The sequence below is a fragment of the Aethalodelphis obliquidens genome, unplaced genomic scaffold (genome assembly GCF_003676395.1).
Source record: "Aethalodelphis obliquidens isolate GAN/ISIS:26980383/991018 unplaced genomic scaffold, ASM367639v1 scaffold14, whole genome shotgun sequence".
Taxonomy (NCBI): Eukaryota; Metazoa; Chordata; class Mammalia; order Artiodactyla; family Delphinidae; genus Aethalodelphis; species Aethalodelphis obliquidens.
In genome coordinates this window covers 17596418-17622974 of record NW_020837958.1, presented here as the reverse complement: position 1 = coordinate 17622974, position 26557 = coordinate 17596418, and the positions used below count along the sequence as shown (strand labels likewise).

Below are 26557 nucleotides of genomic sequence, written 5' to 3'. Positions count from 1 at the left end.
TGGAAAAACTGAAGAAAAACAAGTAGCTCTGTGGAGGAAGTGTAACCAACCCTTGATTAATTCTGCTAATGGAAAAGAGGGTTGTGGATAACACAAACATAATTAAGTGCCAAATGAAAACCAGCCTGAGTATGTCCCAAAAATATAAATTGAAATTTTAAGATATGAAACACATTTTCCTCCCATGGAACTGTTATCCATGGGGGTGGGTCTATAATTTAACCAAATACTATCCTCAAAAGAATAATGCTTTGCAGTGTTAAAGAAGTTAGAGTAACAACATTTGACAAAGGGAAATACAGTCCGGATACGTTCTTTCTAGAATAAGCATACTTTTCTATGTACTTACCCCCTTCCCCATGCCTATCCCCTAGCCTTTAACATAGAGAGGCTAAAAAACACAAAGATGAAAATTTAATTGTTGGAAATTTTAAAAAATCTGCTAGGGTTTACCATAGTCACTGAGAACAGATACTCTGATAAAACAGATTAAAATAATCCTGATTTAGTAAAGCTTTTATAGGTACACAAACTGGTCTACTCCCCCAGATACACTCACCAAGACAGGGAGAACAGCCCTCTATTCATCAGTCATTTCTATCCAGCCTTGCAGCATGGATGTTCATTCAAGCTTTCAACAAATAACATTCAGTGGGTATAATGGCCCAGGCAGCCTGCTAGATACTGAGGATGGACTGATGAACAAAACAAATCTTGGTCACTGCCCTCATGGAGTAAAACACCCAGCAACTCTTTAACACGTAGTAAGTGTACAATAAATATAATTTTTTTCCTCTCCCCTCAGCTTCTTTTAGCTTGTTTACTCTTCCGTTAAATGAGAATAACAATATATACCTTAGAACATTACTAAGACTAAGAGTTCCAATGAGAGTTCCAAACATGCTCATTGATTTTGAAATCTCTCTGGCTGCTCAGCCCAGCTGCTAAAATATCAACTGATATTAAAAAGAGGGGGAATGGGGTGGGGCATAAGCATTTAGGGCAACATGCTAGCTGTCACTTCTGCTATAATGGGAAGTGTAAATAAGAAAAGATATCAAATCTAGTACAAAATCCATGGGGGAAGAGATTTTTAGGAGTTTAACTGATGGTTGTCAATATTTAAGAACATTTAAAAAGTGAACTGAAAGGGCATCAGATTCCCAAGGAGATTGTTCTAAGTTTAGTGCCAACACAGTAGGAGATTCCAAAAAAGGTTGGGAAAATGTCAAATAAAAAACATACAAAATTAAAAATGACACTTGCTTATACCAAGTGAACTTTAGGAGTTGGGGAAGAAGGCAGGAAAATGCCTAGTCAATAACTGAGAATTATTCTTAAATATTTTTACTGGATCCCTTATTATTCACACTTACTGGTTGGTTTTATCACTATAAAAAAAAGAATCACAAGATTTTTGACAACCTATACACAAACATCCATGCCTCTAGAATTCCATCTGAAGAATTTTGCTATTTCTTGTTTGGGGCCATGGGTATGGGAATCAATTTTCTCCAATTTCCACCACCTATCATTCTGAGCATACAAACCGGTTATATTCTCAATGGTGTAGTACCCGGTAGACATAAATACATAGAGTTGTTATGTATATGAGTGAAAAAATACAGGTGAGAACAAGCAAAGGTTTCTTTAGACTCCTCTCTGCACAGATTAAAGTTTTATAGGTTAAAGAATGAATTGAATTCCCTGGCGGTCCAGTGGTTAGGACTCTGTGCTTTCACTGCTGAGGGTGCAGGTTCAATCCCTGGTGGGGGAACTAAGATCCTGCAAGCCACAAGGTGTGGCCAAAAAAAGAAGATTGAATTAAAGTTCAACTGAAAAAAAGAACATATACCAAAAGCCAGGAATACTCTAAAAAAGAAAATAAGAAAGAACAAGCTCGCCCTGATAATTAGACCTGGTACGGAGCTATAGTAATTAGTTTGGGACTGAAGAAGCAGCATGTGTGTCAATAGCATGGAAGAGAGAATTCAAAAATTGATGTAAACCCATTTGATAAATGAGTATTCCAAATAAGTGGTCAAAAGGAATAGATTATTCAATAAATGATTTGAGACAGCTAGATGACCCATTAAGAAGAAAATTAGGGCTTCCCTGGTGGCGCAGTGGTTGAGAGTCTGCCTGCCGGTGCAGGGGACGCGGGTTCGTGCTCCGGTCCGGGAGGATCCCACATGCCGCGGAGCGGCTGGTCCCGTGAGCCATGGCCACTGAGCCTGCGCGTCTGGAGCCTGTGCTCCGCAACGGGAGAGGCCACAACAGTGAGAGGCCCGCGTACCGCAAAAAAAAAAGAAAAGAAAAGAAAAGAAAATTAAGCTAGATCCCTATCTGATATGTAGCAATTAAATAATTTCCAGAAATACCTAAGATTTAAACCCTTAAAAATTGAAACCATGAGTGTTCTAAAAGAATCAATAAATGCATTCAAAATCTCATAATGGGAAAGGCCTTTCTAAGCAAGATATAATTCAGAAATCATGTAACTACATTAAAAATTAGTCATTAAAAATTATATTCAAGACTAGGGAGGATATTTGTAATACATACATGAAAGGAACAATTTCTTTAACATATAAGAGAAGATATATGAATCAAGATTAAGACAATCTAATAAAAAGAAGCAAAGGATATGAACAAATAATTTATAGAAAAAACAAACGGTCAGTATGCATGGAAAAATTCATAATTCATAATTAAAGCAATGCAAACCGAAACAAGATAGTTCTGCCCACAAAATTGGCAATAATTTTTAAAGTTTAACAATGACTAAGGCTGACATTGTTGGTAGAAATGTAGATTTATACAACATTTTAAAGGCAATTTGACAATATCTTCCAAAATCTAAAGTATATGTACCCTTGACCTAGCAATTGATTGCAAGGAATTTATCTACAGCCACACTTGCAATACATATGATATAGAGTGTTTACTGCAGCCAAAAATGGAAACAACAAATCCTTTTATTATTATAGTTCTTATTAAATAAAATATGACATCTATACTGTGGAATACCATACAGCCCATGATACAAGAGGGAAACCTATATTAGCTGATTATGGAAAGATGGCCAAGCCATATTGTTGAGTTACAAAGCAAGTACACAATAATGTGTAAAGTATGATCCTTTTTTGTGAATAAAACCCAGAAATACTTCTATATGCTAGTGTATGCATAATTTCTTTTCTGGAAGGAATCACAAGAAAACTATTAATAGTTAGTACTTGTGGATGAGACACTGGGAATCACTTAGAACGTTTCCATACTGTTTGACCAGGCTTATTATGAGCAGGTCATACTTATGAGCAGGCCATACTTTATTTTCTATGTCATAGACATTACGGGCAATTTCCTAAAATATGTTTCACCATATCTTTAAAAATAAACAATGTTATTTAACATTTAAAAGTTATAAGTCAGTTACAGTAAGTCCCCTATATACGAACCTTCAAGTTGTGAACTTTCAAAGATGTGAACATATTATAAACCTATTACAGTATAGTAGTATATAGCCGATTGTGTTAGTTTGGTACCTAGGCTAACTCTGTTGGACTTATAAAAAATTGGACTTACAAATGCCCTCTCAGAACAGAACTCATTTGTATGTAGGGGACTTACTATATTTGGAACTCAGGATAAATCATCCACTTATCAAGATGAGGCTGAGAAATTTTCATCTAGTTACATGTGATGGCATGTTCTAGTTCCTATTTTCAGCTGACCATTGAAGAAGAAAGGGACATAGATAGCATTTCTGTTAATAAGGAAATCGGTTCTCTCTCTCTGTTAATTAAGATATCTGAAAACATAAGCATATACTTAAGAGTTTGCCTGTAGAATTTCCTTAATTAAAAAATCTATTGAGACCTAAGCAAGGCCTAACTGTAGAATCCAAAAAGGCCTCTGTACAGAGCAGGTGAGTGAGTTATGCTCAGGCTAAAAGACTGCCCCAGGCGACAGCAAGAGTCAATAACAGATATCTGAAGTTTAAGTGAGGGAAGTACAGTTATTTACATTTCAGGCATTTGTTCAACAACAAATATTGATTGAGCATCTACCACATACAGACACCACCAGATCAGAAGCATTTAGTAAAACAGACTAAGTCTTGACCTCATGGATCTTATATTCTAACCAGAAGAAACAGTAAAGATAAATAAATACGTAACTAATAAAACATCAAGTAAGAGCCCAAGAAAAAAATTAAGCAGGATAAAGAGATCGAGAATGAAAGAGTGGTTATTAGGGAAGGCCTCCCTGATAACTGATGTTTAGGTAGATTCTTGAACTAATGAGGAATAAGCCACCATAGACTGAAGAAGAGAATTCTGATCTGAGGGAATGGCATGTTTAAAAACACTGACATGGAAGTCAGATTTGTGTGTTCAAGGAACAGCAAGGAAGCCAGCATGACAGGACTGTGGTGGACAATGCAGAATGCAGTAAATGAGACACAAGGTGGCATCAGGGAATACGCCAGGGCCAGATCATGCAGGGCCTTCAAGGAAATAACTTAGAATTTTACTCCAAGCATCAGGAAAAGCCACTGGAGTATCTTGAGCAGGAAACTGATGTGATCAGATTTATTTTCTTCAAGGATTCCTCTGGCTGCTTTGAGAGGATAGACTTATGGAGTGTACTAGTCAGCATTCTCCAGAGAAACAGAACCAATAGAAGAGAGAGAGAGAGAGGAGGTGGGGAGTGAGAGAGAGAGTAGAGAGATCAATTTATTATAAGGAATTTACTGACATGATTATGGAGGCTGAGAATTCTCAAGATCTAAGTCAGCAAGCTGAATGGAGACCCAGCAGAACAGGTGGTACAGTTCCAGTGTAAGTCTGAAGGCTGTGAGAACCAGAAGAGCTGATGGCGTAAGTTCTAATCCAAAAGCTGGCAGGCTCAAGACCCAAGAAGAGCTGATTTGCCAGTTCCAATGTGAAAGCAGGAAAAAAGCAAATGCCCCAGCTCAAGACAGTCAGCAGAAGGAGTTCCCTCTTACTCACAGGATGATCTACTTTTTTTTTTTTTTCGGTACGCGGGTCTCTCACTGTTGTGGCCTCTCCCTTTGCAGAGCACAGGCTCCGGACGCGCAGGCTCAGCGGCCATGGCTCACGGGCCCAGCCGCTCCGGGGCATGTGGGATCTTCCCGGACCGGGGCACGAACCCAAGTCCCCTGCATCGGCAGGCGGACTCAACCACTGCGCCACCAGGGAAGCCCAGGAAGGTCTACTTTTTATTCTAGTCAGGCCTTTAACTAACTGGATAAGGACCACCCTCATTAGGGCGGGCAATCTGCTTTACTCCATCTACCAATGCAAATGTTAATCTCATCCAAAACATCCTCACACACATGCCCAGAATGATGTTTGACTAAATATCCAGACATCCATGGTCCAATCAGGTTGACACATAAAATTAATCAACACACAGGCAAGAAGAGAAACGGGGAGACCATGAGGAGATTCTTGTCAGGCAAGAGGTGATGATGGCTTGGACTTGGGTTGTAGCCATGGAAGTAGTGGAAAGTGGCAGGATTTAGAACATACTTGAAAGTAGAGCCAAAGGAAACTGCTGATCAATTTCATACAGGGTATGAGAAGGAAGAATCAAGGATGACTCCGAAGTATTTGGCCTGAGCAAGCAGCTAAATGGAGATGTCATTTACCAAGATAATGACAACAACAACATTAATAATAACTAATAGTTAACTCTTAAATGATTCTTGGTAGGTACCAGGCACTTTTCCAAATGCTTTACATATATTAATCCACTTAATCCTCACATACGTTATTTCATTTAATCTTCACTAATAAGGAAACTAAGGCACAGGAATTTTTAGCAATCTGTCTAAGGTTACACAGCTAGTCAATGAATATGTACTCACAACCCCTACTGCACTAAGAGCAGCTTTTCTTGTTTACTTTCTTGTTTGGTGGGAAGAGGGTGACAACAAAGTAGAAATCAAGAATTTGGTTTAGGGCTTCCCTGGTGGCGCAGTGGTTGAGAGTCCGCCTGCTGATGCAGGGGACACGGGTTCATGCCCCGGTCCGGGAAGATCCCACATGCCGCGGAGCGGCTGGGCCCGTGAGCCATGGCCGCTGAGCCTGTGCGTCTGGAGCCTGTGCTCCACAATGGGAGAGGCCACAACAGTGAGAGGCCCGCGTACCGCAAAAACAAAAAACAACAACAACAACAATAAAAAAGAATTTGGTTTAAGACACGTTAGAGTTAAGAACTCTATTAGATATCCAAGTAGAGATGTCAACGGTTTCATATAAAAGCCTGGAGTTCAGAAAACGGATCAGCACTGGAAATGTGAATTTGAAACTCATACGGGTGGTATTTCAACTAAGGGACTAAATTAAGTCACCAAAGGAATGAGCATAGACAGAATAAAAGAGTTATGAGGACTGACCCTGAGGAACCCCAACATTTAGAGGTCAAGAAGATGAGGACAATCCCACAAAAGCAAATGAAAGCCAACAGTCTTCCAAGTAGAAGGAAAACCACGAGAGTAGAGTACCCTGGAAGCCACATGAAGTCTTTCAAGAAAGAGATCACGTGTACGGAAGCCACTAAGAGCTAAGAAGACTGACCACTGAATCTCGCAACCATGAGTTCTTGGGTGATGTTCCAGAAAGTTTCACTAAATTTTATTACATTTTGTATTTCTTGTTTATACATATCCTGTAAGCAGAAAAAAGTATACATTTTTCTTTGTTTTATTTTTAGATTCTAAGGAGAGGAGCTGGCTAACCACTCATGAAGTTCTGATAATAATATGTTGGTGAATGGAATAAGGTCCTCAGTTTTGATGGCCTCTATTTTATCAGTTCACACAGAAATGTTTAGGTTCTAGAGAACCAACTCACCCTGAAAGTTACAAATTTACTGATAGAATCTGATTTGTTAATCAAAAAGCCAGTGTATCCATTTGTATTAGGAAACACACCATTCTAACACCATTGCAGGTTGAAGGAGCCAAATGGAAGGGAGGTAATAGTAAAATGAGCCCTCCCAGGGAGTAAATTTGAAGAATTTACCATAGTTCAGAATCTAATCCTTACTCTGGCTGATATTAAACTCTGGGAGCAGATTTGACTTGAGAAGGCTGGTTCTCGCTAATCACATTCAAAAGATTCAAATGAACTCAAAAGAAGTTCATTTGTAAGACAATTATAACTGAAAATTCAGGACGCAGATTAATATAGAAAACCAAACCACCATATAGTTGATTGACACAAATGGAATTTTTTTTAAATGTGCTTGCTACAAGATTCATATTTTCAATGGCATATTTAATGAACATCCCTGTTATAATAGCCACACAGGTTGTCTTTGAACCAAAATATTCCCTCTCCTGGCAGAGTGGACATCTGCTATTTTAACTTATCTGACATTTCTTTCCCTTCCGATAACGGTGTGAGTTTCACTAGACAACTTCCTCCCCTCTGTCCACACCTTTGACTCATTTGCCCTGCCTTTCCTACCTCATTTGTATCTCAGAGAAATCTAATAATTGTTGAGGGGAAAGGGTTTTCTTTATAGGGTATTCCAGTTAAAAAATGAAGAAGCAATGATAGGATTATAATATCACCATTCTGTTCCTCTTAATGAAATAATGGAATTAGGCAAAGATCACAGAAAGAGAGACAATTAAATAGCATGTGTTTCCTATTAGCAGTATACAATACACTCTACAACATACTTTTGGCAAAAAAGAAAAAATGATCAGATCTGAATCTGATCACCTCTTCAGATTTAACTACAGTCTATGGGAAATATAGAGGTAGAGACACATGTTTAATAACATTATAAGAATAAAAATCAGAAAAATCAGACTCCTCAGGGCAAAAAACAAACAAACCAGCATTTTCTTCAATAAATAAATTGCAACAAGAAAGATAGAGATAAAGGAGGGGTCACCAATAGATTAAAAGAGACTTAGATGATATATCCACAGTAGTAGTTTACAAAAATTATCCCATTCTTCACCCCATCCTATGCAATATAACTCTGTAGTGCTTTCCAATCTGACACTGACTTGGCAATATCACTTGCTTTGGCCAAAAGAATGTGAAGTGATGGTGTGCCACGTTTAAGCCAAAACCTCAAGAAACTTGCCTGTTACTTCTTTGCTCTCTCACTCCTTTGCCATCCCTATGAGAACGTGCTTGGGATAGCCTACTGGATGACAGACATGTGGATCTAGGTCAAATCATCCAAGACACCACATAGCCAACAGCCAGCCAAACCCAGATACACAAATAGCCCAGATAAGATCATCAGAACCTGCAAGCTGACCCCAGGTACATTAGCCATAAATTCTTGTTTGTTTGTCCTGCAAAGTAATGTATGTTTTGCTAAAAGCAATACTGAACAATAGATAAGTGATACATTCACCAAATTGCAATATAAAGATCTTCTTTGTATTCTGATTTGAACAAACTGTTAAATAAATGTGAGTCAATTGGGAAAGCTTAAACAGTGACTGGTCATCTGTGGACATTATGGAAATATTCCTTTTTTTTTTTCTGTGCTGACATGGAGTTAACAGCTCATTTTTTTGCAGCATGATAATGATATTGTAACTCTGTATTTTAAGAGTCTCTTAAAGATACATACTGAAATGATACGACGTCTTGGATTTGCTTCAAAATAATTTGTGGACCAGGGTGGTGATAAGGATGGGGAAATAGATAAGATTGATCATGAGCTCATATTCACTGAAGACAGATGATAGCTATATAGGGCTTAATTACACTCTTTGCTTTTATATGGTTGGAATTTTCCATAATTGAGAAGACATGCATGGGGAAAAAAAAAAAAACAGGCTTGCACCCAAAGCAAACAACAAAAACAACACTATATCAGGAGGGAAAAAAAAAAAATAGGTTAGTTGAAATTCAACTGGCTACTATTAAACATGCCATTTACTCATTCAAAAAACAAGCAAAAGTACTTGCCATTGAGGAACTTACATTCTAATGAGGAAACAGACAATAAATAAGTACACAATATATCAGACTGTGATCAGAGCTATGGAGAAGATTCCTTCAAGTCTTTGCTCAAATCATATCTTCTCAATGAAACTTCCCCTGGGTAAAGGGTTAGCAACACCCTTTCCCTTTTCCTACATATATGCCCTTGGGTTAATATTTTAGCACTATTTCCCTAAAAATCTGATAAAGGTAGACGAGCAGTTGTGTCACTAAGCAACAGTGCTTGTGGTAAAAACAACCCTGGATTGATAAGTAGCATCTGGATTGAAAGTTATATATGTGAACTACAAATTCTCCGTTGGAATCTATAGCTTTGGAATCCGTGAAAGTGACAATTCTTGTAACTAAACACGTCTCTTGCAGGAACATACTGGGGAAACAGGGTTCTAAGCCAAGGTGCATATTGTACTTACCCAGCTGGATCACCTCTTTTCACACCTGAACTAAAACTTTGGTCGGGGTGCAAAAGAGACTGGCTCCTGGATGACTGGGGATTGCTGCAAAGACTACTCCCGCTGCAGAGAAACATTCGCCCGCCCTGCTGGCATGCTATTTTTCCTGACCTCTATCCTTCTAAGTAAAGCTTAGTGCGAGTATGGCCTATGGTAGTTTAATTGAACCGGAGAAGACTTCCCAGGTGGCAATCATGTTAGGAGCTAAAGAGAAAATGAGCTGGAAATCAACCATGAAGCGGACCAGCAGGAGTATGGGAGAGCTAGAAAGGTTCCGAATGAGATATCTGGGCACGTGGACAGTCCAGGAATGCAAGACTAGAGGTCAGCAGCTAAAGTCTGCAGGCACTAAAAGGGGCATCTGTAGCTTCATCTGCGCAGCTACCCTCCCATTACCCACACACGTGTAGGATGCCTGCATTTGGCTTCCTGTCTTTTGGATGGATCCTGAGGAGCAAACTCAAACTCCCTATCACTGCTCTTGCACCTGTGGATGGCACTGATAACTGTCTGCACCTGGCTGGAGTGGCTGCCGCAGCCAATCAGCAGCAATTCCTGGGAAGCACATCCTGACAAAGCACAGTACATGAGTCAGAGCCTTAAAACAGCCAAAGCACTGCTGTGCCAAGGCAGCTCTGGCAAGTTACTGGGAGCATGTGAGAAACTGCGTCTCTAGGCCCAGGATGTTGGGTCCAGGGACTCAAGGAATGCTTCAGAGGGCTTGGTCTCCCTATGTATTATGTCAACAGAGGAACATCCCGTTTCCATGGGCCCTTCACAGTACAGCTCCCATCTGCTTCTCTAGCTCCATCACCCTCCACTCCAGACCCTTCCTGCCCAGCCATCTCTCAACATGCTGTGCTTCTCACCACTGCTTCAACACTTGAGGCCTATTCACACCCCCGTGATTTGCTAAATATTATTCCCTCTGCCTGGCTCGGACTTTTCCACCTCACTTTCTCTATCTGACCCAGAAAAGGTTGCCGCAGGCTAGCTGACTCCCTTGACCTAAAGTCACCTTTGCTGTAGGTGTCCCTCTCTCCAGCTACTGCTTCTTCCCCTTTCCCTTAGACCTATCCACATCTCCATTAAGTTGTCCTCTAATCATTCAATTTTTGTGTGTTCCAACTCTTTCCAACTGGGACTCTGACTGACAACATTTACAGAAATGTATTGAACATTTTTACTTGTCAGTTTCTTCACTAAGATTATAACTTCCTCAAATGTGGAAACAATTATTTTATCTATTTGTTCAGTAGTTTAACAAGTATCAATATTTACAAGGTTGTCCACTATGTCAGGACCCCAGGGATAAAATGACAAGCAAGAAAGACGATGCCCTCATGGAATTCCTGTCTACTAAGGGCCATTAAAAGACTGTCTTGGGATTTCTTAATTTCGGAGACCATATCATACATCATATCGAGCATTATACATGTACCAGTAAAAGTTATGAAAGCAGTCTTACAATTTTTTGTGTGGCATCATGAGATACAAATAGCACATATAATTCATGAATTGTTATGATTTTATAGAAATTATGCTTATCGAGAACTTCAAAATTAAGAAATAAACTTTTCAAAAGCAATGAAATATTTATGAATACCCAACTAAATAATGAAGTCAATATTTAATTATTAATTCAGATTTCTTCATTTTTAAACTTTGGACTTTTTTATTAATTTAAATTTATGAATTTGGATTTTCAGTTTTATTTTCACATTTTGGAATTTGGGGAGACATGATAATAATACTCACCAATACCTGACCCTCCTTACCTCTGGGCAAATAGAAAGCTGTACTTCTCAGTCCCTACAGTTGAGCAAATCCTGCCCAATGAAAGGGAAGTGATGGGCAGAGAAAAGCCTCGATTATTCAGACTCCCTGTCTCTGCCTTGGCAATCAGGAAGTCTGGGTTTTCTAGATGGGGCAGCTAAAAGACAGTGGAGGTTCTATCAGCCTGGGTTCTTGAGTGACTCTGTAGAGCCCAGAATGCCCCTTCCTTCACCATTAACCTGCAATGAACGTGTAACATAAGCTAGAAACAAAGCTTTTTGTATTGAGCCACTAAGGACTTGGGAAATAATTGTTGTTGTAGCATAATCTAACCAATGCTTACTAATGCAAAGCCCCATGTTGGTTTTTTGGTTTTTTTCAGTTCTCTTACATTTTCAGAGGCCCTGCATACAGTCCTCAGACACCGTGCCAGCACTACCTAGTAAATGAAACAACCCTAAGTCTACTAGGGGACACAGGAGATCAAATGAGAAGTTAAAGTTTAATCAATGCAATTCATTCAACAAAGATTTATTGAGCTCATGCTACATGGAAAGAGGATGAGATCAACTTCCTCTGAGTCACGTGGGCTCCATGAGAATGTGGTGGATACTGGAACAGATTCAGAGTTCTAAGTAGGAGAAAGACAGATGGCTGCTCCGTAGACAACCACTAGTATCTGCCTCAGGGCAGCAACTCCAAAGCTGATGACTTCTTTCACCAATGGTCCCAAATAAAATAAGGATAAGACACTTCTGGTACTAAGGAAAAGATGATTTCTCTGGGAAGATAAACAGAGACACTGCTCTGTGTTGTTTTAGTCTGCAGGCTATTAAGGAAGGCCAAGGAGGATGGGTTCTTATAAGGAAAAAGAGGCCGTTCCATTAAAGAGAGAGGAAAGCACTTTCTCTTCAAGTGGGGTGTGGAGAAAGAAACGGGCTACCTGAGAGATGACAGTGACCAGAAAAAGAAATAAAAGGAAGAATGCAAGAAAAAAAGCTCTCAAGGATTCTGACCCAGGAAGATTCTCTATCTTTGGCTGTTAGTAATCCTATAGTTAAAATATTACCTTGTACAATGCTCCCTGTGAGGTTGAGAGACTGGGGCTCAGGCTACTTTTTCTGTTGATATTTGTACTTTTTAAAATATAGTTTTCTGCATATTGCAACAAAAGCAAGCAATAATCACTTTTAAATTGATTTTATAGAGGTTAATTTAACTGCAGTAAAATTCACCAATTTTAGGTTTACAATTTGACGAGTTTTGAAGGCATAAAGTTGATCATTACTATGAAGATATAAAACATTTAACTTGCCCCCACCAAGTTCTCTCTTATTCCTTTGATATGTACTCTTTTTGAAAATGCAGCCTTAAGAAAGTTTGCCAACCTCAATTCCATGAGTGGACTCTCAATAGATTGCATCAAAGATGATAATCATAGACCCCTTGCTAGTGATTGGTTCAGGAATGAGTATGAAAATCTAATTCTGGCTTAGGAGAGGATTGCTATAAACTTCTGGGAAAGCATGGTCATCCTCTTCTGCTCCTGATGGAGTAACTAAATGATGCTAGACATTTCACCATGAACAAATAGAAAACTGGACAAACTTTATGAAAGAACTGTTTTCGGACTTTAGGCAACAGGTGGTGCAGGACTGTGATCCATTATGTTTACCCAATTTCTGCCCAGAGGAACTGTCCAGGCTGCAAAGCAGGGAGGTATAAGCCATGCAGAGAAGGCGCATCTACAGAGCCAGGGAGACAGAGATTAGAGTTTGGGAGGCTAAGCAGCTGAGATTTCTGAGGCAGAATACCAGAGAAAAGGGAACTAAACAGAGAAAATGCCAGAAATCTGCATCAGGGTCCCAAGTCTTGGCTGAATTCTAAGAGGCCACACAGCTGCTGGTCAAAGAGCAACTATAATGAAAACAACAAAATCAGGTTGCTAAAAGCTGAATATCTTAGCACTTCTCTCATTAGTCATGCCATCCTACTATCTTTATTAATAATCCTACAGCATGGGGGCCTCTGTTTCCTTTACCCCATCACTTTCTACTCTCATCTCTGATACACAGAGGAACTTCTCCCATAAAAATGCAATTATGATGGGACTTCTCCAGCGTTCCAGTGGTTGAGACTCCGCCTTCCAATGCAGGGGGTGCGGGTTCGATCCCTGGTCGGGGAACTAAGATCCCACATGCCGCACGGTGTGGCCAAAAATTAAAAAAAAAAAGCAACTGAGGGCTTCCCTGGTGGCGCAGCGGTTGAGAGTCCACCTGCCGATGCAGGAGACATGGGTTCGTGCCCCGGTCCGGGAAGATCCCACATTGCCGCGGAGCGGCTAGGCCCATGAGCCATGGCCGCTCAGCCTGCGCGTCCGGAGCCTGTGCTTTGCAACGGGAGAGGCCACAACAGTGAGAGGCCCGCGTACCGCAAAAAAAAAAAAAAAAAAAAAAACTGGAGCCTGAAATAGGTGTTCTGGGGCAGCAAAATTTACCAGAACCCAGCAGGGGGTTGGGAAAAGGGAGGGGACGGAGTCACGTTCCGCAAAAAAAAATTAAAAAATAAAATAAATGATTTTGAAGGCTCTCAGAACAATAAGCGTGGCCTGTTGTCACTATTTCTACTTTTATTTCTTTGGGACATCACCTAGAAAGCCTGGATTGGATTACAGCAAGTGACTACAGCTAAGTGTGAGGGGATGTGAAGAACAGAGTCTTCTTAAGCTTTTGCTACATTCTCAAGAATAGGTGGGAAATGACACTGAGGAATTTAAAGTCAGTTAGACCTGGATTTGCCAAGGGGAAGTTATTTAACCATTCTGAGCTCTGGTTCTCTTATCAGTAAAGCTAGACAATAATATATATGTTGCAGAATTACTGTTAATAATTAGAAGCAACAGGGACTTCCCTGGTGATGCAGTGGTTAAGAATCCACCTTCCAATGCAGGGGACGCAGGTTTAATCCCTGGTCAGGGAACTAGATCTCAGATGCATGCTGCAACTGAGTTTGCATGCCACAACTAAGGAGCCCATAAGCCGCAACTAAGGAGCCAGTGAGCCACAACTAAGGAGCCCGTGAGCTGCAACGAAGGAGCCCACTGGCTGCAACCAAGGAGCACATGTGCTGCAACTAAAGGAGCTGGCGAGCCACAACAAAGGAGCCCACCTGCCGCAACTAAGACCTGGCACAACCAAAAATAAATTTTAAAAAATAATTAGAAGCAACATATATCTAATACACAAGATATCTGACAAGTGGTTGATAAATGGTACTTGTTATTATCGCTCTCCGAAGTTTGCCAAAAAATACAATCCTCATTAAATCATGAGTTTTTCCAGTATATCCCCAATATTTCATTAAGGGCTTACAGATACAAGCACAGTAGCAGTTATATTGGTACCATAGAAAGACACATAACTATACAAAATAATACTTATAATAAAGCGACTCTCCTGTCAATATAAATAGAGTTGCATGAGGATTAACCGTGAATGCAAGTGAAAGGGAAGGGATTCTATTTCCAGCTCTAATAGCGTAACTTGTAGCAAACCAGTGAATTCTTGCACCAAGAAAAACTAGAAGGAACAAGATTTAAAAAAAAAAAAAATCACTTTTGAAAGCATTGAGAGTTGCTGAGGCAACCAGGACTGAAGGGCCAAGATCCTAAAGAAAAGTGAAGAGAGAGGTAAGCCTGTAAGGCTCCCATTGGGGAATTTCTTAATTCTTAGTGCTGGCTAAAAGGCTAAGAATCTGAGCAGAGTGTGTTCTTAAGAGGCAAAGCAGCTGAAAGAGTTTCTGGACAGAAAAGACAAAAAGTGTAGTCCAAAGACAACAGAGATAGGGGGAGAGGCGAGCATGACACAGAGTCGACTTTTCAAGATACACAAAGCAAGAGGGTAAGAATCTAAGGAAAATGCCAATGAAAGCATAGGGGAGTTTACAATGGCCTAACAGTGCCAAGGAAATAAAAGTAAGAGCATATAACCCAGCAAAAAGAAGGGGCCCTAATGAACACCCACAGCCTCTCAGTTAAGACCCTTGGAGGGCTATGTCCACAAGACTGGGGGCAAATCAGTTGGATATTTGTCTTAATAAAAATTACAACACAGATGATTCATGGCAACTCAGTTGTTGATCACATTAAAGTGATCTGACCCACCCTCCCCCCAACCCTAGCTTCCTGCCAGAGAACAAGGTAAGCCCTTTCTGAGGGAAGATAAAATCAGGAACTGATGCAATTTTTTCATATACAATGTCCATCATTTAATGAAATATGACAAGGCATACCAAGAAATAAGAAAAAGAAAACACCCAGATGATATAAAGAGACCAGATTATCTAGATCACTGTTGTCCAATAGACCTTTCTGCAATGATGGAAATGTTCCATATGTGTGACATCCAATACAGTAGTGGCTGCACATATGTGACTGTTGAGTACCTGACATGAAAACTGAATTTATTTTATTTTAAATAATTTACATTCCTATTTGAATTTAAACAGCCACGAGTACCTAATGATCCCTGTATTGGGCAGCACAGCTTTAAATAGAATGCACACTTTTCATGCTGATAAAGGGAAGAGAAAATAAAAAACATTTGATTAATCCAACAAAGGAGGGGAAAAGGATCATAGAACAGACAAGACAAAAAGGAAAGAGACAGTATAATGGTTAATACATATCCAATTATATCAGTAATTATATTAATTACAGAAACAATATATACTGCAATAGAAAAACAAAGATTGTCAGCCTGAAAAAAACCACCACACATTCAATTATGGAAATTTCTTTATATACTGCCTCTCCTTCACGCTCTCTTCTTCTCTAGAGCTCTCATCATATTAGACATATGCTCACCCATTCAGTCTATCCTCTATGTCTTCAACTTTTTTCCTATTTTTCATGTCTTTACTTATCTTTGCTGCATTTTGATTAATTTTCTCAACTCTTTCTTCCAATTCAGTAATTCTCATTTTTCCTGTGACATATCTACTGTTTAACCCTTCTACTGAGTTTTTAATTTCAATGATTTCATTTTTAAGAGTTTTTTCAACTGCTTTTCAAATTCATATATTCTATTCTAATATCACAATATCTTACTCTTTCCTTTTGGTTTTTACTCCTTTGATCACTTTAATAATATTAAGCAGAGTTACTCTACAGTATGTTTCAGATTGTTGTATTTTATCAAGTTCTTAAAGTCCTAATATTCCTCTTCATCATGTCTAATTATTCTCTCTCATGAATTATTTTCCTCTATGATTTATACATTTTAATCACTAACTCTTCATGGGAGTTCTTTACTGCCCTGGACTGCTAGAAGTGTTGCTACAGAGAGTTTTGCTTTTGCTGGACACTCTAGGATTTCACTGGTATGAAAGATTAGTGTTCACATTAAAATCCTAGGAAGACCGTCAAATGAGGCTTAACATCTACATATGGAAAAAGCTTAGAGCTTTCATTTCTCAGGTTAATTTTCTTTACTTTTTGGTTTTAGTGTTTAGCTTTTCTAATTCCCCTTTCATTGAGACAGCAATCCCAAGGTCCTACCTTTATGCAGGGACCTAAGTTATAACTTTCTGCCTCACACAAGTCAAAGACTGCCTTCTGCCCTACAGCCTCTAGCTCCTAGGGGCTATATGCAGTCAACAGCCTCCTTTGTGCAACTATCCTTCAACTACATCTGATCCAGTAAAAACCAAACTTTGTATCAATGTGATGGTCTTGCACTCACTCCTCAGTCAACTAGAAAGCTGAGCACTGAGAAAAATATCTCAAAACCATACTAATTGTTACCCTTACCAAATATGATCTCTCACCTCGGCTGAACCCTCATTCAGAGTTTCAACTGTACTCATCTCTGATCAGCTTGCTCCCCCAAACTGTGCAATGACTATCTTATAATGGGCCCTCCATATCTGAGGGTTCCGCGTCCTCGGTTGCTTGAATCCGAGGATGTGGAACCCGCAGTAGGGAGGGCTGACTGTACTACACCATTTCATATAAGGGACTTGGGCATCTGCGGATTTTGGTATCTGTGGGGGTCCTGGGACCAATCCCCCACTGAGGAAGTACTGTACTTTCTTCTAAAGCTCCTACTCAAAGCAGATAATCTGGCTTCCTGTTACGTCAATAGACTCAGACCCATCAAGCAGGATGTCTCTCGGTATTCTGCTTCCAGGCAGACATTCACATACATCACCACCTACTTTCCTTTAAGCTCAGAAGTTTGGTGTCCCAACTCCTATCCTAGGTACACTCCTCCATCTCTGAGCTCTCTCTCATTTCCTCCCTCTTTTGTGAGACCTTTTCTCCAATATTCTCTCCTGTATCTTCAATCTCTCAACTGGCTTCTTTCTCACACCTGACAAACATACTCAATTGTCTCTCTCTCTCCCTAAAAGACTAAAAAAAGAAATAAATAAAAATAGGGTCTTTTCTCCCAGAATCCTCACCTAATGTCTGGCCTCCTTCTTCTCCTCACTGAAAACACTTGAAAGATTATTTATTCTTCTCGGCTGTATTTTCCAATCATTTTTCTACCACATGTAATCTGGCCTCTGCCCAACCACTTTATTGATATTGTTCTTATTTAGGTCATCAATAAATTCCTGGTTGGCAAACCTAATGGACAGCTTTCAATATATATTTTACAGGACCTCTCCACTGCACATGACACCATTGATCATTCCTCCTCCCTATTTCCTCCTTCCCAAACTCCCCATTTCCTTTTTCTCCCATGGCACAGAACTCTCTGCCAATCACTTCTGTGGTCCTGTGTAATATTTCGCAAGGTGCTCTCCTTCACCCAGTATGCACCTGAAGCAACGTACTTTTCTTGCTAGACCTCACTTAACATCTTGATTTTATTGACAACTTAATAACCAATGAATCCAGTGCTTCAGCAAAGGCATTTTCACACCCATACACATTAACTTGTAGACAGACATTGTCTTGTGGTCATCCCACAGGCCTCATCCTCTCTATGTCCCAAATCAAATTTGTCATCTCCTTTGGTAGAAGTACTTCTGCTCTATGTTCTCTTCTTCAATTGGAGACACCATCATTCACCTATGATAGAAACCTGGGAATCATTCTTGACTCCCCCGTCTTCCTTACCCTTCACATCTATGTGCAGTAGTATAGCATGGTGACCCAGAGATTAGCACTGAACAGGTCCTTGCTCCTGATTTATTAACTATACTGGGCAAGTTATTAGATGGCAATTTCATAAGTTCAACCTAGTACTTAGTCTCTTTAAGCTTATTTTCCCCCATCTGCAAAAATGGAAAAGGTATGGTACACATTACAAAGAGGATCGGCATGAAGATTAAAGAAGGTAATGCATGCAAAGCACTCAGCCTCTTGCTTCATACATAATAAATGCTCAATAAATGTAGCTAGGTTTATCAAACCCATCAAGCCCTATCTACTTCCAAAATATATCTTGAAGTTATCTCCTCACTATTACCTCCTCACTATTTACTCATTCACTCATTTATTAGCAAATTCTTATTGAACAGTCACATGTTCCACGTCCTAAGTTAGGCCTTGGGAATTCATGATGAACAAAGTAGACATTGCCCCTGCTTTAGTGGTACTTCCAAGATGGAGGGGAGGACAGACTGTTACACAGCTATTACATGAAGTCATAAAAAGTCATGACCCTAGGGTTTGTTCTGGTTAGTGAGAGCACATTCTCCAGGTCCCATCCCCTTTCCCTAGGGTCCTGGGTGAGGAAACACATGAAAAGCCCAGAGATGAGAGAACTGTTGAAGAAACTCCTGCCAGAGCGATCTACCTAGACCACAAATCTGACTATGTCACCCACTGTGTAAACCTTTCTATGGTTCTTCATTGCCTTCAAGATAAAGTTAGACTACTTAAAATGACAGATAACCTACTTCATCTCTTAAAATGAGAGAGAGAAAGAGTGCTAAGATATGTTTCAACAATACTGAACTATTTATATTTCTGTATACATGCCATTTTTTTAATGTTTTTATACCTTTGCTCCCAAGGCCCCTGAAACATCCTTCACCCTCTCTCTGCTTTGGTAACTCTTTATACAAGCTGGGATTCTTATGGAAAGAAGAAAAGGAAAGCAAGCCAACTCAAACTAGCTTGAGAAAAAAAGAGAAATTCATTATAAGAATACTGGGGTGTCTCATGAAACAGGACAGGGAAGTGGCTGCACAGCTATCGTAGGTAACAACAGAACCAGAAGCTTGTATGCTGGGAGCATGCATTCTCTCCACAGCTCGTCTCTGCTTCTCCCTGTGAGTTGTCAACGTAACTCAGATTGTTGTTGTTTTTCCTCTACCACAAGGCAGAAAACAAGGCAGTTGACAGTTCTCAAGCTTCATTGGAACCCGTGTTGAAAAATTCTAGGGAGGGACACTGATTGGCCCAGCACATTTCAGGTGTCCATTCGTGGACAAAAACTTGTTGGCTAGGGACACAATGTAACAGTGGACTGACTGGCTGTTCTTGCCATAACCACGTGGATGGGGGAGGAAAGCATCTAGAAAAGCTGAGGAGAGAAAACAGGACAGATTAAGGAACACAATGAGTAGACTACATTCCTACTCATCCTTTATGACAGCTCAGATGGTCCTCCTCCAGGGACATTCCAGACCCCCTTTATTTATTCTATGCACCCTTACTGCCCCATATGTATGCCTAATTGTCTAATACTGCCATTAAAATATTCAATGATCTGCTTCTGTGTCAATCTCTCACGAACTCCTTGAGGACAAGTGTGTATCATATTCAGTTTGATTCTTCAAACTCTGAGGATACAAAAGCAAAGCAATAATGAATGTGTAAATTTATTAAATATTTCTGGAAAAATGAGTAGGTGGTTACTCGAACTGACACATGAATTTTATTTCTGAAACTCTAGCTATAAAAAGTCATCATTTCAGGGGCTTCCCTGGTGGCACAGTGGTTGAGAGTCTGCCTGCCGATGCAGGGGACACAGGTTCGTGCCCCTGTCTGGGAAGATCCCACATGCTGTGGAGAGGCTGGGCCCGTGAGCCATGGCCACTGAGCCTGCGCGTCTGGAGCCTGTGCTCCGCAATGGGAGAGGCCACAACAGTGAGAGGCCCGCGTACCGCAAAAAAAAAAAAAAAGGTCATCATTTCAAACTTTCTCTGAAGTCACTACACACACAGCAAACTCCAGTGACTAATAATTCCAAACCTTATTAATTATCTTTTATGAAGTAATTATTAGAAGTGAGAGAATCTATATAATGGATTTGATTATATATATTTAAAATCATTTAATTAACCCAATATTCTGAAGAAAAGCACCAAAAAACTCCTACTATGCTTAAGAACTTTCCAATCCCAGCTCACGTGACAGCCAGTAAAGTTAAATAAAAACGCCAATTCATTGACAGAGGCATTCTCTGTTCGCCTTAAAAGTACAGGAAAGAGTAGCTCACCACTGTCAAGGCATTTATCAAATATGTACAAAACATGAACAAAAGGTAAAACAGAGTGAGAAGAATCTTGGTGAAAATTGGCAAAACAATGTTCTGCTCGCCCTCTGCTGGCTCCTAGGTAGTACTGCTCTTCAAGGGCCTGCCCAAAGGCCCAAATGAGGGTTCTCTCAAGGAAGCCCCAAAATATTTAGAATTGTTCACATTGTTCATCTAAATAAGCCCCCTTCAAGCCAAAACATTCCCGCAAAGCCATCAGTATCTTTTCTCCCTATAATTAATAACGGCTAATAATCTGAAAAAAAAATAGATATATATATGTGTGTATAACAGAATCACTTTGCTGTATACCTGAAACTAACACAACATTGTAAATCAACTACACTTCAAAAAAAAGAAAATGAATTTATAAAGACAAACAAAAAATAATGGCTGATACAGAAAAGACAAAATAAGTAGACTAATGGCTTGACACCTACTTTTTCAAGAGAGTAATTCAAAAGAACAGAGATATATGTAATATTATATTTTCTGGTTTTCTAAGAATATGATCCTTACTCATAGATCAAGATGCAACCTGATAGAGTGGGAAAAACCTGCATTTTGAGTTAGAAGACCGGGGTATGATTCTTGAGCTTTCCCAATTATCTACTGGTTGTGTAACCTTTCCTACCTGTCACTTTTATATTGGTCGCATAATGTTACCGTTTTTGGAACTGAATTTCATCAACCGCTAAATGAAGATGCTAGGCAACAGAACTGTTGGATCCTTTTCTTGTTCTAATATTTTCTGATTTTAAGTGCTGTTAAATTACAAAATTTTAATGGTTTCTGCTTTTTCTTGACACCATTTGAGTCGTTCTCAGACATAAGCAAAATGGTTGAAACCTTTCCTGTCATCATCAGCTTCTTTCCTGGATGCGGTGCCAAACACACTGTGGACACCCAGATGAATGTTGATTGACAAATCAATGGTTCTGATGGCAATGAAGAGCCCCGGGGCTTTACTTCGGGCCGAATTCTCTCCTGCTTATACGTGTAGAATTCTGAACAGCAGGTGTGAACAGATCTGTATCTCCTTGCCCACGCCACCCTGACAACTGAAACCTTTGTTTCAAACGGGAAAAATGAGAAACAGCTAAAAATGTACTTTCAATCTGTTCTACTGTCCAGTCATTAGTTAAATTCCCTATACCACATTTCTTTAAATCAACTGACTCTTCGATATTGTTGCAAAGAAGGAGGGTACAAAGTGGTGAGAAGGAAGTCAGGAGGTACAGTTTCAAACAACTCCACTTCTCAGCTTAATATCCATCTTTCAAGACTAAAATACAACATGTCATGAACGAGAGCACATGTGTGAGCTGCCAGTGCTTCCTTGTATAATTGGTAGTCTATAAATAGTAGCAAAAATAATTTTAGTTACCAGTTATTGAGAGCTTAATTGTGGCAGGTATATATGTATATATATATATACATTACATACTTAAGGAGATCACATATATATATATAGTTGTGATATTGTGATCTGCAATAAGAATTTTTTATATGGTTTCGGTCCCTTTTCCTGGCACAGAGCTCCCAAAATCCTTAGAACTCCCTAATTGATAAGAGTAGTAAACAAGCTTGTAACAACTACACCAGAGGTTTGTTAATGAGGGGACTAAGGGAAAGCCCCAAAGGCTAGTGGCTGGTTGCCAGGGGAACCAACTAGGTGAGTAGAGGGTTGGAACTATAGGCCTCATCCCACCTCTGGGAGAGGAATGGGGCTGGAGGTTGAGTTGAATCACCACTGGTTAATGATTTAATCAGTTATGCTTAATGAAGCCTCCAAAAAAACCCCAAAAGGACTAGGTTGAGAGAGCTTCCCAGGTTGGTGAATGCAGGTAAGCTTCTGGGAGAGTGGTGTGCCCCAGAAAGGGCATAAAAGGCTCTGTACCTATTCTCACCTGCCTTGTCTTATGTATCACCACCTGGCTATTCCTGAGTTATATACTTTTCAAATGAAGCAGTAATCTAGTAAGTAAAATATCTTCCTGAGTTCTGTGAGCTGCTCTGGCAAATTAATGGAACCAGGGGATCATGGAAACCTCAGATTTATAGCCAGGGGGTCAGAAGCACAGGTAGCAACCTGGAATTATGATTGGTGTCTGAAGTAGGGAGGGGGCAGTCTTGTGGGACTGAACCCTTAACCTGTGGGATCTCACACTATCCCCAGGGAGACAGTGTAAGAATTGAGTTAAATTGTAGGACAACCAGCTGGTGTCGTGGAATTGTTTGGTGTGTGGAAAATCCACACATCTGGTGTCAGAAGTAAAGGAGTATATAGTATAAAGAAAAACACAGGAGGAGGTGTGGTATGTGTGTATATACATAAACTGTAAAAGATTAATAAAAAGAAACCTCAATTGAATGGAGTTGGGAGACCAGAAGGGGGCGCTCTCACACCCTGAGATGGTAGCACAGCCCCCCCAATAGGAAGAAGACTCAGCCAATGAAAAGCCACGGACTCTTTGTTTACTACAGCCCTCCCAACCTCCTTTCCTCTCTATAAAATCATTGCCTCCCCTTGCTGTGCAGAGACTTGCACGTGGCTCCCCATGGTTGCAGAGCCTGAACTGCAATTCTCTGCTGATCCCAAAGAAACCCATCTTTGCTGGAGAAATATCTGGCAGTCTATTTGTTTCAACAATACCATAGACGTATATACATACATAGATAATACCACAGAGGTATACGTGTATACACAGAGGTTTGAACTGTGTGGGTCCACTTAACAACGGATTTTTTTTTCAATAGTAAATACTACAGGACTCCAAGGTTCATTGAATCCATGGATGCAGAGCCATGAATAAGAAGGGACAACTATATATACTGTTAAAAATAAAACTACAGGCCCAAAATGACATCACTTGCGGTAAAGTCCATAATGTCAAACCTAGATTTAATACCTAATCTAACTGCAGTTGAACATTCTGCAGAAATGTAATCTTAATCAACCAGTTTGCAATTCTCCGGTCAGCACCTTTGAGGTAATCTGTCAAATGGGCCCTCTCCATCCCCCTACCCCCATCCCGGAAGAAGAGGCAATCTGCATAATAAAACCTCTGCCATTCCTTTCCCTCCCTCCCCCCACTCCCCAAAAGATGTCCCTTTCTTTTATTTTGCTAATAGCTCCCTTGCCCCACCCTTCCTACAACAATCTTCCATTTTGTACCACTCCTTGGGATGCCCTTCTAGTTGTTAGAAGACATGCTGCCCAATTCATAAACCCTTGAATAAAGCCATCTAGATCTTCAAATTTACCAGGTTGAATTTTACTTGACTAGCATATAGCTAAACTCTCAATGACTGGAAGCTATAATAATTCTTGCTAGTATATATACTTGTCAAAGAACAAAATTCAACCGAGTCCACTTTAGAGATTTTATTGTTGGGAATTCCCTGGTGGTCCAGTGGTTAGGACTCTGTGCTTCCACTGCTGGGGGCCCAGGTTCAATCCCTAGTCAGGGAACTAAGATCCCGCAAGCTGCACAGTGCGGCCAAAAAGTAAATAAAGATTGTATTGTCTTTATGCAGCGACTTATGTACGGATTAGCAGATTGAGAGAAGTTTTGAGGAACTGTACAGAATGAAAGGCTTTTACAGGTAAAAGGGCGCAAGAACAGAGAAGTCATACTAGGCATCTGCTGACTGATTAAAGTGAGGGTATTTTCCTTATATGGAGCAAAGGGAAGTCTAGGAGCCTGGTTAGGTAACTTGGGCTGAGCAGGCAAGCACTGATTGGTTTACCTTGGCCTTCCTTATTTTGGGAGAGCCAAGAATAGAAACTTTGTTAAGTTTTGGTTTGCTGACAAGGGACTTACTTAGCATGAGCGATTCCATCTTGGGCCAAAACTGGTTACTTTAATATATTAGTATTATACATATATACACAAACATGTATATGTATATATGCTTGCTACATACATACACACACATACACATACACGCATATATTTATTCCCCACAATAACCCTATAAGGCAGATGATATTATCCCTATCTTACAGATGAGGAGTTGAAGCTTAAGTTATTAAAGTAACTTCCATAGGTTATGCCAGCATAAGTGGCTGATCCAGGATTTGAACCAGGCATATAATTCCAGAGCCCACTTAGAGTTGTTTTGTGCCCCAAGTGGTGCAGTGAAGTAACTTAGTGTTAGAAAACAATTACTTATGCAACCTCCAGAGTAACTAAAATGAAAAACCAACAATAACAGCTGATAAACCCAAGTGCTGGTGAACATGTTTAGGAGTACAAATTGGAGCTGAATGTAGTGCAAATTGATGCAATCACTTTGGAAAACTCTTTGGCAGTATCTACTCACGCTGAACGTACACACTGCCTATTATCTAACAATTCCACTATCCAGTAAATATCCACTACATACGTTCACACAAAGCGTGGAATATACGTGCACTAAAAGACAGAATGTGCACAGCATCATTATTTGTAAAAGCCACAAATGAAATCAACCCAATGTCTATCAACAGTGAAATGGATAAAATAACAGGTTCTCACCTTCACGTAATAGAAATACGATTCAGTCATGACAAAAAACTACTGCTACACCCAATAGAGGTGGATATAATGTTGTGTCATGAAAGCCAGACACGAAAGAGTGTATTCAGTACAATTCCAAATTCCAAAAACAGGCAAAAACAGTCTATGGTAAAAGTAGTTAGAATGGTGGTTACCTTTGTCAACAGGTGACAATAACTGGGGGCAGGGAGGGCAACTTAAAAGAATCTTCTGGGATAGTGGAATTTCTTGACCTGGGTAGTGGTTATATGGATATAAAAATTCATCAAGCTATGACTTGTGTACTTCTGTGTGACATATTAAAATTCAATATGAAAGCTTACAAAAAAAGAAGAAGAGGGGGAGAAGGAAAGCAATTACTAAGAATCCATCCTCGTTCATTTCCCATAACCCCTTTCGGAGCACCAGGCCATCTCATCTGAAACTTGGGACCCATTTCATGTTAATACTTCATGTTTTGCCTAGTTTGTGGTGTTTGTGCAATCACCTTCTTCCTCACATACATATCTAATCAGTTACGAAATCCAACTAAATCCGCTTGCTTAAGTTCTATCCTCTCTTGCTTTCTTAATTCCCTTAGTTCAGGGTTTCTCAATCTTGGCACTACTGCAGTTTTGAACCAGGTAGTTCTTTGTTGTGAGGGGTTCTCTTGTGCACTGTAGGATGTTTAGCAGTTTCCCTGTCGTCACCCCACTAGATTATCAGTAGCACCCTCTAGTTGGAATAACCAAAAATGTCTCCAGACATTACCAAATGTCTTGAGGGCAAGGGAATCACATCTCACGCCACAGAGCCACTGTCTTAGTTGATGGAAGACCTCATTATTAATCACCTGCATTAGGGCAAGAGATTCTACCTGGCCCTCCTGGGCAGGACTGTATCTCTTCCCTATTCTTCACACACTCCACACAGTTTTACAGTTTTCTCCAGGATAAAATCTAGTATCTCTAATATGGCCAAAAAAAAAAAAAAAAAAAAGGGTATTATCTTTCCTCTACTTACCTCTCCAGCTTCCTACCCCAGCTATATTGAATTCCTTGTAGTTCCCTGAAGGATGGATGAAAGTCAGAAGAAGTGTTAGTCAGAAGTGTTAAGTACACTAGCAGCTTAAAAGATAAATGCAAAACTCCTAGGATGTTTTATATATAGAAAATGAGTAAGCATGTACTTTGTGAAACACAGACAGAACTGTGTTAAATACACATAGTGAGTTAGTAAACTATAAGGCATATCAAAGTGAAAATAAACCAAAAATATGATGGAACGGAGCATCA

At 39.8% G+C, this 26557-nt stretch overlaps 1 long non-coding RNA gene across 1 annotated transcript in view; it reads right to left on the bottom strand.

The window, feature by feature from the left end:
- The window catches only part of LOC113624884 (uncharacterized), a 99863-nt gene that overhangs the window by 71583 nt on the left and 1723 nt on the right, over positions 1 to 26557 (bottom strand). The window contains exon 2 of the long non-coding RNA XR_003434505.1: positions 26286 to 26330. This is a non-coding gene — a long non-coding RNA (uncharacterized LOC113624884). The remainder of the gene's footprint in view (positions 1 to 26285; positions 26331 to 26557) is intronic.